This window comes from Silene latifolia, chromosome Y, assembly GCF_048544455.1.
Source record: "Silene latifolia isolate original U9 population chromosome Y, ASM4854445v1, whole genome shotgun sequence".
NCBI lineage: Eukaryota > Viridiplantae > Streptophyta > Magnoliopsida > Caryophyllales > Caryophyllaceae > Silene > Silene latifolia.
The window spans coordinates 146,338,038-146,350,048 of NC_133538.1; the positions used below are offsets into that span (position 1 = coordinate 146,338,038).

A 12,011-nucleotide genomic window follows, 5' to 3' on the forward strand; every position below is an offset into this window, starting at 1 on the left:
TATTTTCGATGTCAAATTTATCAGTTTACGAAATTAGTCTAGATTAATGCTTCTCATACACTCTAGCTTTGTGTTGGTCATTGACTCATCATGAGTCGTGACTGCATTTTGCTTATATGTGTGCAAACTTGTAATGCAGTGTTGCATTATTATGCTCTACAAGCCCTGTTAGTTGATTTCGAGGTTTTTTGAAGCATATATTAACGTGCTCGTATTGAGGATTCAGATTCAGTTTCCTTATGAGTGGGGGCAGATGTTATGCTACAGTATTTATGTGAAAAGGTGGCCATATAACTCTCAGAAATTTCTTATTACTACCTTTCAGATTTCTGTGTGAAACTCATATATATCTGCAACTCATATGCAAACCAGTTGTTCATTGCTAAGAATCTGGAAAATACGAAAGCAAGTTTAGATGTGCTGGTTGGTGACTTACAATTTTTAACGAGCCAAGCGACAGTAACACAGGTGAACCATTTTTCAGGCAAGTTTTTTAATTAGTGTTAACTTTTGTGTAGCATTGTGTCTAAGCATCTTGTTTGAATACCAGTATGTACGACTTCAACTGAATAATTGGTAAAAAGAACTTTTTTATTGTTGAGTGAGGGGACTGGGCTTGAAACACATTACTGTCATATGTTATTTCCTTTGCAAACGGGTTTTCTAAGTATTTATCTCACTAAATCGCCTCAGCGGGTGGTTACATGGCTGATAAGCTAGTCTGCATACTAATTTATGGATTATGTCTGGTTTGACTTTGGGTTTAATGTCTCTTGGTCTTGTTGAACTTGAAATCCTTCAACGCAGGGTTCTTCCACTGAAAAACTCAAGCTGGTAATCATTATTGTCTTTTGATTATTTTTGTATGATTATGGGAAAGTCAAACTATCTTTGATGAGTTTTCTTGCTTAGTTAGATTGAAATGGACATGGGTTTCCTTTAATTTTGCTTGCTGTTGTTTAATTTGTGTGTTTCTTGGTAAATTTTATGAAATAGTGAGACTGTGTGAAGTCAAACAGTCTTTCGTACCCCCTTTGTACCGATCATTTGTTTACCTTTGATTAAAATACCGCTCACAAAGAATAAAACAGATGGGATATAATGTTTCTTGTCCAATTAGATTAAAACTTCCATGGGTCTTGCTTGATTTAGCATACTGTTGTTATTTGTTAATTTTCATCCAATGGTGTTCGGTCAAACAATATTTGACGAGATTTTGGGTTAATTATGTTAAAAGCCGACACTAGTTTGGGTTTATGTTGCATGCTGCTGCTTTCTCTTCATGCTGTTGTTCAATAATATTATGATATTTTAGGTCAATAAGATTGAAAGATGACCAATGTATTATGTACATAAGTTTGTAAAGTTCCGACTTGGTCGTGGTTAAAGAATATGATTAATCTTGTTGCTTCCCTTTCATGCTGTTGTTTCCTTGCTCCATAGTAGATTTTGACTAAACTAATTTCGGTAATGTTCCTTCGAAAGCTATTTGCTTTGCTTGGTTTTGTCCCATGGATGTATTTATTTCTTTACATATGATTTACAATTGAGGAGTTCTCTTATAGTGTTGTGTTTACACATGATGTTTATTTTCCACTAATCGGCAGTAGTAGCACTTGATTACACGTTTGATGATTGTATTCTTTAGTTCGTTTGCAAGATGCTAAATGTTGACCTTTTTAACCCACATTGTTCATTTCCGTGTCTTCTCTACTTTCAACTGTTATTCTACCAGTTCACAAGAAGCATAATCAGCTTCTGGTGACCTTGCTTTTGTGTAATGCGTGTGCGATGGAGGTAAGTAAATAAAAAGCAACCGATATCAAAGCTAATTTGGGAGTTTTTAATTGTGTCGCCATTGCTAAATATTTCATTTCAGGCGTTGCCTATATATTTGGACAAGCTTTTTCATCCTTTTGTTGCAGTAGTTCAACAAGGCCAAGAGACAATTGTAAGGTATGTGAACAACCATTTCAAACCAAACTCTTAGCATTCGAATGTTCAACTAACCAAGATTAGTTTAATATGCAACAAAAAATAAAGTCAGTCAATTTCAACAAGTTTGGTACATAATACTATAGGTTATCAAGAGTGTGAATGATGATGTGCTCACTAAAGTTGGTTGCTTTATTAAAACTTAAATCTTTGTCATGCAGGACATGCTATTAAATTTGGACCGTGATGCACCATCACATCTAACTTGTAGTTATTGGAGACTAGCACGGACGCATTTTGAGGCGTTAATGATTACGTTGATGGCACAACAGCTGATTAGATCACGACTGAAATCGAGATTTAACACCACATGCAAGACTTAGTTTGGGTGATTTTAGGGAAGATTTGGTCCATTTGGTTGGTGCTTAACCATGTAATTTGGTTTGAAATTGGTTGATGGAGGATATTTGTTAGTCGATGGCACGACGACTTGAGCATGAGGGTCATGGTTGGTACTTTGCTGCTATTGTCTGTTAAATGTTGTTGCCTACTGGATTCGTGCCGATATTAGTGTTGTGTTAGCTGACTTTAGTTGATGTCATGCTGGTTGTCGTGCGCCTATGGCGACTGTGGTTGTCGATGCTACCTGTTACTGCTAGATGCTGCTCCTATGCTCCTACTTGTTCTCGTTGTTGTATGTGATTTTTTTGTACACTTGGATGTAAAATATTTGAACACCAACATTGTTGTGCCGGATGATATACAAGTGTTGTGGCAATTGATTGCATTCTTGTGTATGTGTTATTTGTTCATTTTGAAATCTTGATTGTCATATCTCTAGGATATTACTACCAAAATTTTGGTAGCAAATTTTTTTTTTTTTTAAAAATAACTACTTATGGTGGCGGTTCTTTACCAAACAACCGATGTTATAATTACTTTTAGTGGTGGTTCTATACTAACAACCAACGTTATAATTACCTTTAGTGGCGGTTTTGCAACAACCGTCGTTATAGAGAACATGTAGTTGATATTATTGTTATATCTATAGTGGCGGTTTTCAAACAATAACCGCCACTATTGGTAAGTTATAATGGCGGTTCTTGTCTAACAACCGTCGTTTTATATAAACCTATAATGGCGGTTTTGTTTAAAAACCGCCACCGTAGGTAAGCTAAAGCGGCGGTTGTACAACCGCCGCAAATTGTAAACAACCCCGTGATATACGGCGCACCCAAAATCTGTAAAAACCGCCATAAAAAGGTCATTTATGACCGCCACTATAGGGTTTTTTTCTACTAGTGATGAGTAGTTTAACCGTTATCATGCTAATGTTGATCTATCTTGTTCCATCTCATTTAATTTCCATGTTTAATTATAAACTTTATATTCATATCGTTTGTAAGTGTCTTACATGACTTACCTGTCTTAGTTCTTTGTTATGTTCGTTTCGACATTTTGTGGCTGGGAGAACCTTGAGTTACTCCCCACTGACTGTGGCGTTCATGTTTACATGAATGACAGGTATTAGTGGTGCATTCATGGGGTGAAGACATATGTGAGCTAGCGAGCACTTCGGCCTAGTAGTTGGTTTATTAGGATTGTTTAGACCTACCTTTTATTGTTTTGTCATTCGAGGGATATATTTTCCCTCACCTTGACTATCACGTTAGTATAATTTAAACTTTATTTCCACATTCTTTATTTATGTTTTGGATTTTAATGAACCCGCGCTTTGAATTTTTAAAAGTTTTAAAAATTCCCAAATTTCCGCTTGAATTTTATAAGTTATATTTTCCGCGTTATCGCGGGGTATCACAACGGTAACCAAATTGAGGGTTTGAATTTGTTGTTCTAAACTAAAGAGATTAAGGAAGAGAGAAAAGGCAAGAGAATAAAGATCAAGCAAATAAGGAGAAAGCAGCTAAGGCAGTTGGTTCACTATGATTATTCAATCAAGCAATCTAGGTCTCAGGTCAATGCAAGTATGGTCTATGGGGCAGTGAATATCTCCTTCCGGTGTCAATTCACCCTAAAGCACAAATAGCTTAGCTTCCGCCCTCACTACGGTGCCCTAATGTTCGCTACGAGTCTCACCATTTCCAACCTTCCGGTCCAGGTCAAGGTTTACTATGATTAAATGACTAATTGCATCGACTCAATTAGACAGACACAATTAATTGCAGCGATTAACAACAAAGACTACGCAAGCATTAACCTAATAAATCAATTACTACTCCCTCATAATCATGGATTCCCTAGTCTTAGTAAAAGGGAATTAGCTACGTATCATAATCGAATCAACAATAATAATGCATAGATAATATAAATTAAACATGATAACAATAAGAATAGAAAGATCGAATAAAGCAATAATGAAAATTAACAAGGAAAGGGAAGAATTAAAGTAGCAATAATGATTAATAAATAAAAGGAGTAAATGTACCGATACAAATTCCGAATCCGAGTAGCCTAGAGTAGGAAAGAGAGTAAAAAGTCTAGAGAAGAAGTCAGGAAGAAGAGATGTAGAGTTACGCAGTCTGAATGATAAAAAACACACGAAATCCTACTATCAAACCTAATATTTAAACCTAATTACAAAATCCCATACGGAATAGGATACAAAACACGGCTAAATGAGGAAACCTCTCGATCGAGTAGAAATAAACTACTCGATCGAGCAACTTGGCAGCGATTCCACTCGATCGAATGGAAAAGCCGTTCGATCGAGTAACTCCTTATAATGGCCTTCTTGATCGAGTAAGAAAACTACTCGATCGAGTGATCTTCATAGTATAAAGCATTCGATCGACTAGCAAAGTGGTCGATCGAGCTATATTAACACGTAAGGCACCTTGACACCTTCCGAAATCAGCTCACGCATCTTCAAAGTGATAGATTCCAAGCTCTGATCCCATGTTCTCCATAAATGCATGCAAATGGGACGAGTTTAGGCTCGATTTATCTTCTTTCCGGTCCATACTTGCAATTTACACAAGACGAACCAAAGTAGATTATTCGGGAGTATTTGTAGCTAGATGCCACGTAAAACAGTACAGAAATGCGTGTAAAAATGAGGTAAAAACCTTGTATAAAATACACGCATCATCTTCCACGACGATCAAGATGTTCCTATTTGTTGATATATACTTCTCCAGCGATATTTTGTAGTATTGCTATTGACAATCAAGACATTATATGTTTCCCCAATGAGAGTTTGCTTGAGGATAGAGACAGGCAGATTCCCACAGTCACGACATCTATATTTTCCCAGTGAGAGTTTGTTTGAAGACAGAGACAGGTAGATTCTCCAGGTATGGTTTCTTCTTATGGTTGGTGAGCTTCCTTACGTAGTCTAATGGAATTTAAATGACCCTCCTCGATAGTCGACAGACTCTAAAATGTTCGCGATGACAGGTCCTTGGTTGAGTACCCTTGATCCGCCTCGCGTCGCCATAGTCGTCAGGTTGTAATCTTCGATTAACCTAATGGCTATACTTTGATTTTCGCCTTTTCCAAGCCTCAGTCAAGGTGGGGGCTCTATAGATACCTCATTTCTACACCTTCCGCCAACCACCCAGTGATGATTGGGCCGCATATTTGGTACGCGGAACGATATATGATAGTCCGTAAGTTTATCATCAACTGATTGCTCAAACACTAGTGTCGACCCCTTGGTCGTCATCTACGCGCCGATACTATCATTTTGACAGTAATTAGAGTTTATTTGGAGTCCGGGTCAAAAACCGCTTCATTTTCTAAGAAACCGTTTAAAATGCTGAGTCGGGATGTTCTAGAATATTCCAGATATTTATTCCATAATTTAATTTTATATCTTTTGGTAAAATATATCTCATATATCATATTTTACGGAATAAGGAAGTAGAGATCTACCACAATTCAGTAAAAGAAACGAGCGCGATCTTTCTTCCGCGGGAGGAAACCTCTGGGGAAATGACGCAGCAGGTGCAGCGCCTCTTGGAAGGACCGCATCAGGTGATGCGCCTCTTCTCCAGCCTGTTTTTGCGTTTACAGAATATTTTCGTGATTTCTTTCCAAAGTTTGTGTCATTCCAAAACTCTTCACATTTTCTAGTATAAATAGAGACCTCCGGTCTCCATATTTTTCACGCGAGTGTCCGCCCTTCTCTTCTCCCATTGCATTCTAGACCTTGCTCAAAGCATTCGACGCCTACGTGCTTGATCAATCGACCACGTAAGCTCAGATCTTTCTGAGTACCATTCACGTTGTATGACCGACCAATTTGACCACTACATATCAATTAATTAATCTAAACTTCTCCAACGAGGGCACTTTCTACATAAATTCGAGTTGAGCAATCACTAACGTTAACTTAGTCAATCTCGTTTCGTCAATCATGTAAGTCTGAGGGTGTAAATCCCATCTTTTTTATTGTATTTTATTTTTTTGCACTCATTAATGTACGATTTATGTCAAAAGTATATTAAAAACCAATTTTAAAAACCTTTATTACAAACTGTTTTTACGAAACAGCATTAACCAGACGTCGAGAAGAAACGCAGCAGCAGCTGTGCCTCTTCGAAGGGTCGCAGCTTTTGCTGCGCCTCTTCGAGAGGCTGCCGCTTCTCCTGCTCTTCTTCTTCTTCCTCGGGTTTTCTGTGTTTCGTTCCTTTTGTCTTATTTTGCTTATTTTCTTTCTTTTCTTCAGTACATAAACCATGTTCAATAAATCCTCTTAATTATAACGTTTTATTCTCGACTTAATTCCCTTATAATTCAATATTTGAGGGTTTTCGTCATTAAATCAAACCCGGATGTTAGAAACTCGATTTGTTCATATCAAGTTTCTGGAATTCGTTCCTTGATACATATTTCCTTGTTTAATTTTAGTTTATCAAGTTTTATTCAAGTTCATCTCTTTTGTAATTCCGACGTCGTAAATAAATCCAATTCGTTCTAACTCATGTTAATCCGCTTCTTATCTCTTTTATGACGGTTCCAGATGTAATTAGTATGCTAAACCACTTCAACTTGAGTCTAAACATCAATAATTAATCGTAATTATACCAATGAACATTAAAAAATAGCGGTTCTGACGTCATAGCCAGAGCTCAACTCAAGAACAGACACAAGAATAGTTGCGCCTTTTCCAAGAGTCGCAGCAGATGTTGCACCTGCTCTGAGATGATTTTTGTCCCTGAACTTTTGTTCTCGCTTTGACGTAGCTTTAATTACGTGTTTAATTAACTAATATTCGTAATATCACCCTTAATCTGACTTATTTTGTCACTTTAATTTCTAACTCTTTTATTTTCTCTTTTATCTTCAAAATTTCGTTTTAAGTGTACTTTTGACGTAAATCAATTTAACCTTTGTAAGTCATTTGTAATTTCAATTATCGTTGTTTATTCATCGTATTGTTTATGTATGGTTTATTTATTTAATTTTTCACATGTTAATATAAATTCCAACTTCGACATTATTAATTGCTAAATTACGTGTTAACCGACATAGTTTAATTCATATGCTAGGATTAATCTGTGGATGTTGCATTGCATACATATAATCGAGAACATATCAAATATGAACGATTTCCCTAATCATTAGTAGAGGCCGCTATCGAGGCGGGCAGGATTAGGTGTTCGATAAAAAAGCTTCCTAATACGTACCCTCACCCCTTACTCCAGATCTCTGTGAACATCCGTGTTCATTGGCATCCACGAGAGTCATTCTAGTCATAGAATGCTAAGGGTAACGAGTTCTTATATTCATGTCACTACTTTGTGTCTTGACATGACACGAGGTATTCGAACGGTTCCAATTTTCCATAAAAATTGGTGGCGACTCCACAAATGCAGGCTTATTCAACCTTTCACCGGTTTCAATGCCTCACAAATCGGTAACGGCCCATGACGTGTTTTGGCTATCCAAGGTTCCGTGGGAGAAGTGTCGCCGCCTTAAAACAATCACAAACGCGCGGGTGCGAGTGTCCCATGTCCACACCAATATACACGACAAACACAATAAATGCAAGACACCGCCCAATATGCCAATTATCAACTCGTCATGATACACGGTCCCAAATACGATATGAATATCAGTTCCTCAATATTACCAACATCATGGTATAATGCATTTCTAGTAACATATGAATTTACGACAAACATGTTATAATGCAATGACCACTCAATAACGACTCACATGACCATCCAATTATATTAAAACCGAGTAGGATTAACCTACCCTTTAGGATACTCTAAAAACAATCCAATTAATAATATTTCTCCACAAATCCGTCACCTAAATAAATACAATAAATACGCATAATTACTAATTAATCTAATTACTAATATAATTATATAACAATATAATTAAATTCAAATCCCGACTCATAACCCATTATTCAATAATTAAATCCTGACTTACTTCCCTCGCTGACATGGTTCAAACCCGACTCACTCACACCCATACTCCCTCCTTAACCACAGTAGCCACCACGAGCTACTGCTGCCAGCGTGGACCAACACCACCAGCCATGGTGGACCACGGCCAGCAGCTCCCCACAACCCACAACCATCGACAACAACCACACAACATAAATGCAACAACACCACCACAACAATAGACGCTCAACCTAACCTCCGGCCACCACCAGCCACCACTGGCCGACACCAGCCACCACTGTGGTCTCTCTTGACCGCGGTGGACACCAGCAGCCACCAACCATGATCCCTCAACACCTACACCCGACACAACAACAATAACTAACAACAACTAACAAACTCGTACACCCCCCCCCCCTTTCTACAACCCGTTTAATGCACCTAACCACCACCCAAACCACTACCGCTGCCCACAACCGTGACCCCCTATCAACCCATGACAACACCAGACCCAACCACCCTAGGCCGGGAAACAAAATAAGGGTGAAACCGCAGTCTTAAGACGGTATAACTACGACAACAATAACACATTATAAGTTATGGTCAAACTCGTATTTTGACGGTCAACGGTGGTCAAAGGGGTGGTCAATGATGGCCTAAGGTGGGTCAAGGTGAAGGCGGGTCAACGGTATAAATTAATTAATATACAGGCTAGTATATGACGGTCTTACCTTACGATCTCGAGGTGGAGGGACACAATACTTCCTCCACTTCTCTCCCTTTTCTTTTCTCTTTCTCTCTTCCTAATGTGTGGTGGAGTTGTATTATAACGAGATAAGGTTGGTGGTGACTGGTGAGGGATTATATGATATAAGGTGGATGGTAGAAGGGTAGGTGGGATGTATATGTCATGTATTATTATTATTGTAATAATTATCGTATATTATTAATTTATTATTCTGTCTTATAACATAAATGTAATAATTATCGTATATTATTAATTTATTATTCTGTCTCATTTACCGAGTTAATAAAATACGAGGTATTACAATCGTACAACCCGTTGGAAAACTGGTTGCAAAGAAACCACTGCTGAAACTCATGGTGCGGAACAGCATGAACCAATCTCTTGAAGCTGATCCATGCCACGTTCATGTCTTCAGTAGGACCCTGTTTGAAGCCAGTAATCTGACTTGATATAGCATTGGTCTTCTACAGTGAATAATACCTCTCGTAGAATGCAAGAGCCAGTGAATTCCAGTCTCTTGCAATTCAACATCCCGAGCCAAGTTTAAATTATCATTATCACTGGCAGGCTGTGAATTCCACGAGAAGGCCGAGCTAGCTGACAAACTGGCCGACGAGGTTAAGGACATATCAGAGCCAGACATCGAAAAACTATAACAATGAAAACAAAAGAAGAAACGCGTAAAAGTGAGAGGGCTACTGACAAAAAGAGAACCCCTATTTATTAGAGAGGGAAACCCAACGAACCTAGTCAGAAGTCGATACTTGTCGCGTTCGCAAGTGGATAGAAATCCAAAGAACAAACGAATGAAATGACAAAACAGAAACCGCTCGAAAGCGAAAAGTCTCAAGTAAAAGCAAAAGTCAATTTCATTGCGTTGGAAAAGCGTTGGAAACCCTAATGGCCGATCAAGTACAAAATGAACCCAAAATGGTCACCACTTCATTCGGGCGGAGATAACTATTATATAAAAGCAAACTTAAAAGAAAACCCTAATGGTTGAGAGACCTAGGGTAGGACAGGACCATAACAGGACGAGTCCTAGAACAGTCCGAGCCAGGGCTTGATGGATTTGGTTAGGGATCAAGTTAGTCCGTCAGGATGAATCGGCCTGCTAAGCCCCGCCGAATGAACGTCCGGACATGCAAACCCCTCAGAGTTCCCAAGGTACCAACTGGACTCAAAAAACTACTCTGAGCATATTCTCATGTTCACCTCGTCAAAAAACTTCCCTCGAAGCAACCTAAGCTTACGGTCGTGCTCTTTCCACTCACGATTGCTAGAGCCTACAAGGCCCACCTTGCGCCTCTTGGCGGCGGTCGACTTGACAGCACGATCATAAAGGTTCTATCCCGCCGCTTCTAGTTCTTTCCTCTTAGGAGAAGCCATAACCTCCCATTGGTCAAAGAATTCGGAGAAGTTCATACCATCGCCGACCAGCTTTGAATCCAAAGAGATGTTGATAGCAGGTGATAGATTAAATCACACACCTACCAAAGATAACCCAATAGTCTCTAACTAATATAGTCAGGGAAGTCGAGATCATATCCACACGGAGACAATTGTATCCTATTTGCTAAGTCAAGTCTGCCTAAGTAATGATTTTGGGGTTTGTTGATTTTGTTTACTAACCTAAAGGCAGTAGAACAAGAGAATAAAAATAAGTTTAAAATAAAAAGAGAATGAACTAGGATTATCAGTTCACCATGGAAAGCTAACGGTCACAACCAGGGTCAAAGATCGGTCGACGATATTGGTCTAAGGGGTAGTGAAAAGGCCCTCTCGAATCACTGCTCGCTGTAGAACGCTTCTAACGGTCTCTCGTAACTTATTAGGGCACTCTATTGTTTGTAGCGGGTCTAACACTCACCGGGCTCTCGATCTTAGGTCGGATTTTACTGGTCCAATTAATTACTCATGCGCATTAATCAACAAATCTCTATTAAATAGTACAATTAACAACATAGGCATAATAAATACGACTAATCTAATAACCTAATAATAAACCCTTATCAATCCGCAACTCCCCTGAATCCTAGCAGAGAAATTTGGTACGTATAGCAGAATTAACAACAACGAAAACGATGATATTAATGAGAGAATTCATGATTAGAGAATAATTAAAGTAATTAAGCATATGTCAATTAACAATCGAGAAATAAACTGTAAATAAATAAGAGAATTTAAGGTGAACTAGAAAGATTATATGAATTACTAGAAATCCTAAGTGTAGTCGAGAGGAAGAGAGATTACAAAGTTTAGATCTAAAAGTTGTAGTGAATTGTTACGTAAAAAATGTTTTAAAGCATGACCTAATTAAAGATTACAAACTAGCTGAAATAGTAAGTCCATTAATTAAAACCAATAAGTGACAAATGGGCCGAATAAAGTAAGTAAAAATCGGCCAGAAATAAAAACTGGCGATCGGCTGAAACAACCAGGCGATAGACTAAAACAGCAAATCAAACATCAAATCTCCAGCCTTTAGTCGATCGAATAGTTACAGCTGTCGATCGATTATTATTCATGGGCACACTTCCTTTACTTCAGCTAAACTTCTTATCGCAATCACGGATTCCAAGGAGATGGTTTCCTAGCTCATTTCGTACCAAGGCCAAGGTTGTAAGTTTCAACGACAAGTTTTGGCTTATTTGTATGTACTTGATCCCATATCCTGCATAGAATACGACACAGCCCAAAGTAGCCAATACAAGGAAGAAAAATAGCTAATACATAATATGCATAGAAATACGTGCCTAATGATAGAATAAATGCATGTAAAAGGCACGCATCATCAGGGACAACGACATTTGGGGAGTTGAACATATCTGGGAGAAAATTTTTGTTACCCGAAATAGGGCATGATAAAATGAAGACCCCTCCTCGCCTGTAAACCTATTTATAGTCAAGGAGGGAGGGGGGAAAGGTCATAATAACTACAAAATCTAAGTGTGGCGTCCGCA

General features: G+C 38.3%; 1 long non-coding RNA gene across 1 annotated transcript; it reads left to right on the plus strand.

Annotated features, from left to right (window-relative positions):
• The first annotated feature begins 1,154 nt into the window (after positions 1-1,154).
• Positions 1,155-2,722, plus strand: LOC141633740 (uncharacterized). The gene is made up of 3 exons (XR_012538516.1): positions 1,155-1,797; positions 1,880-1,956; positions 2,157-2,722. It is a non-coding gene; the product is annotated as an uncharacterized LOC141633740 (long non-coding RNA).
• The last annotated feature ends 9,289 nt before the right edge of the window (positions 2,723-12,011 follow it).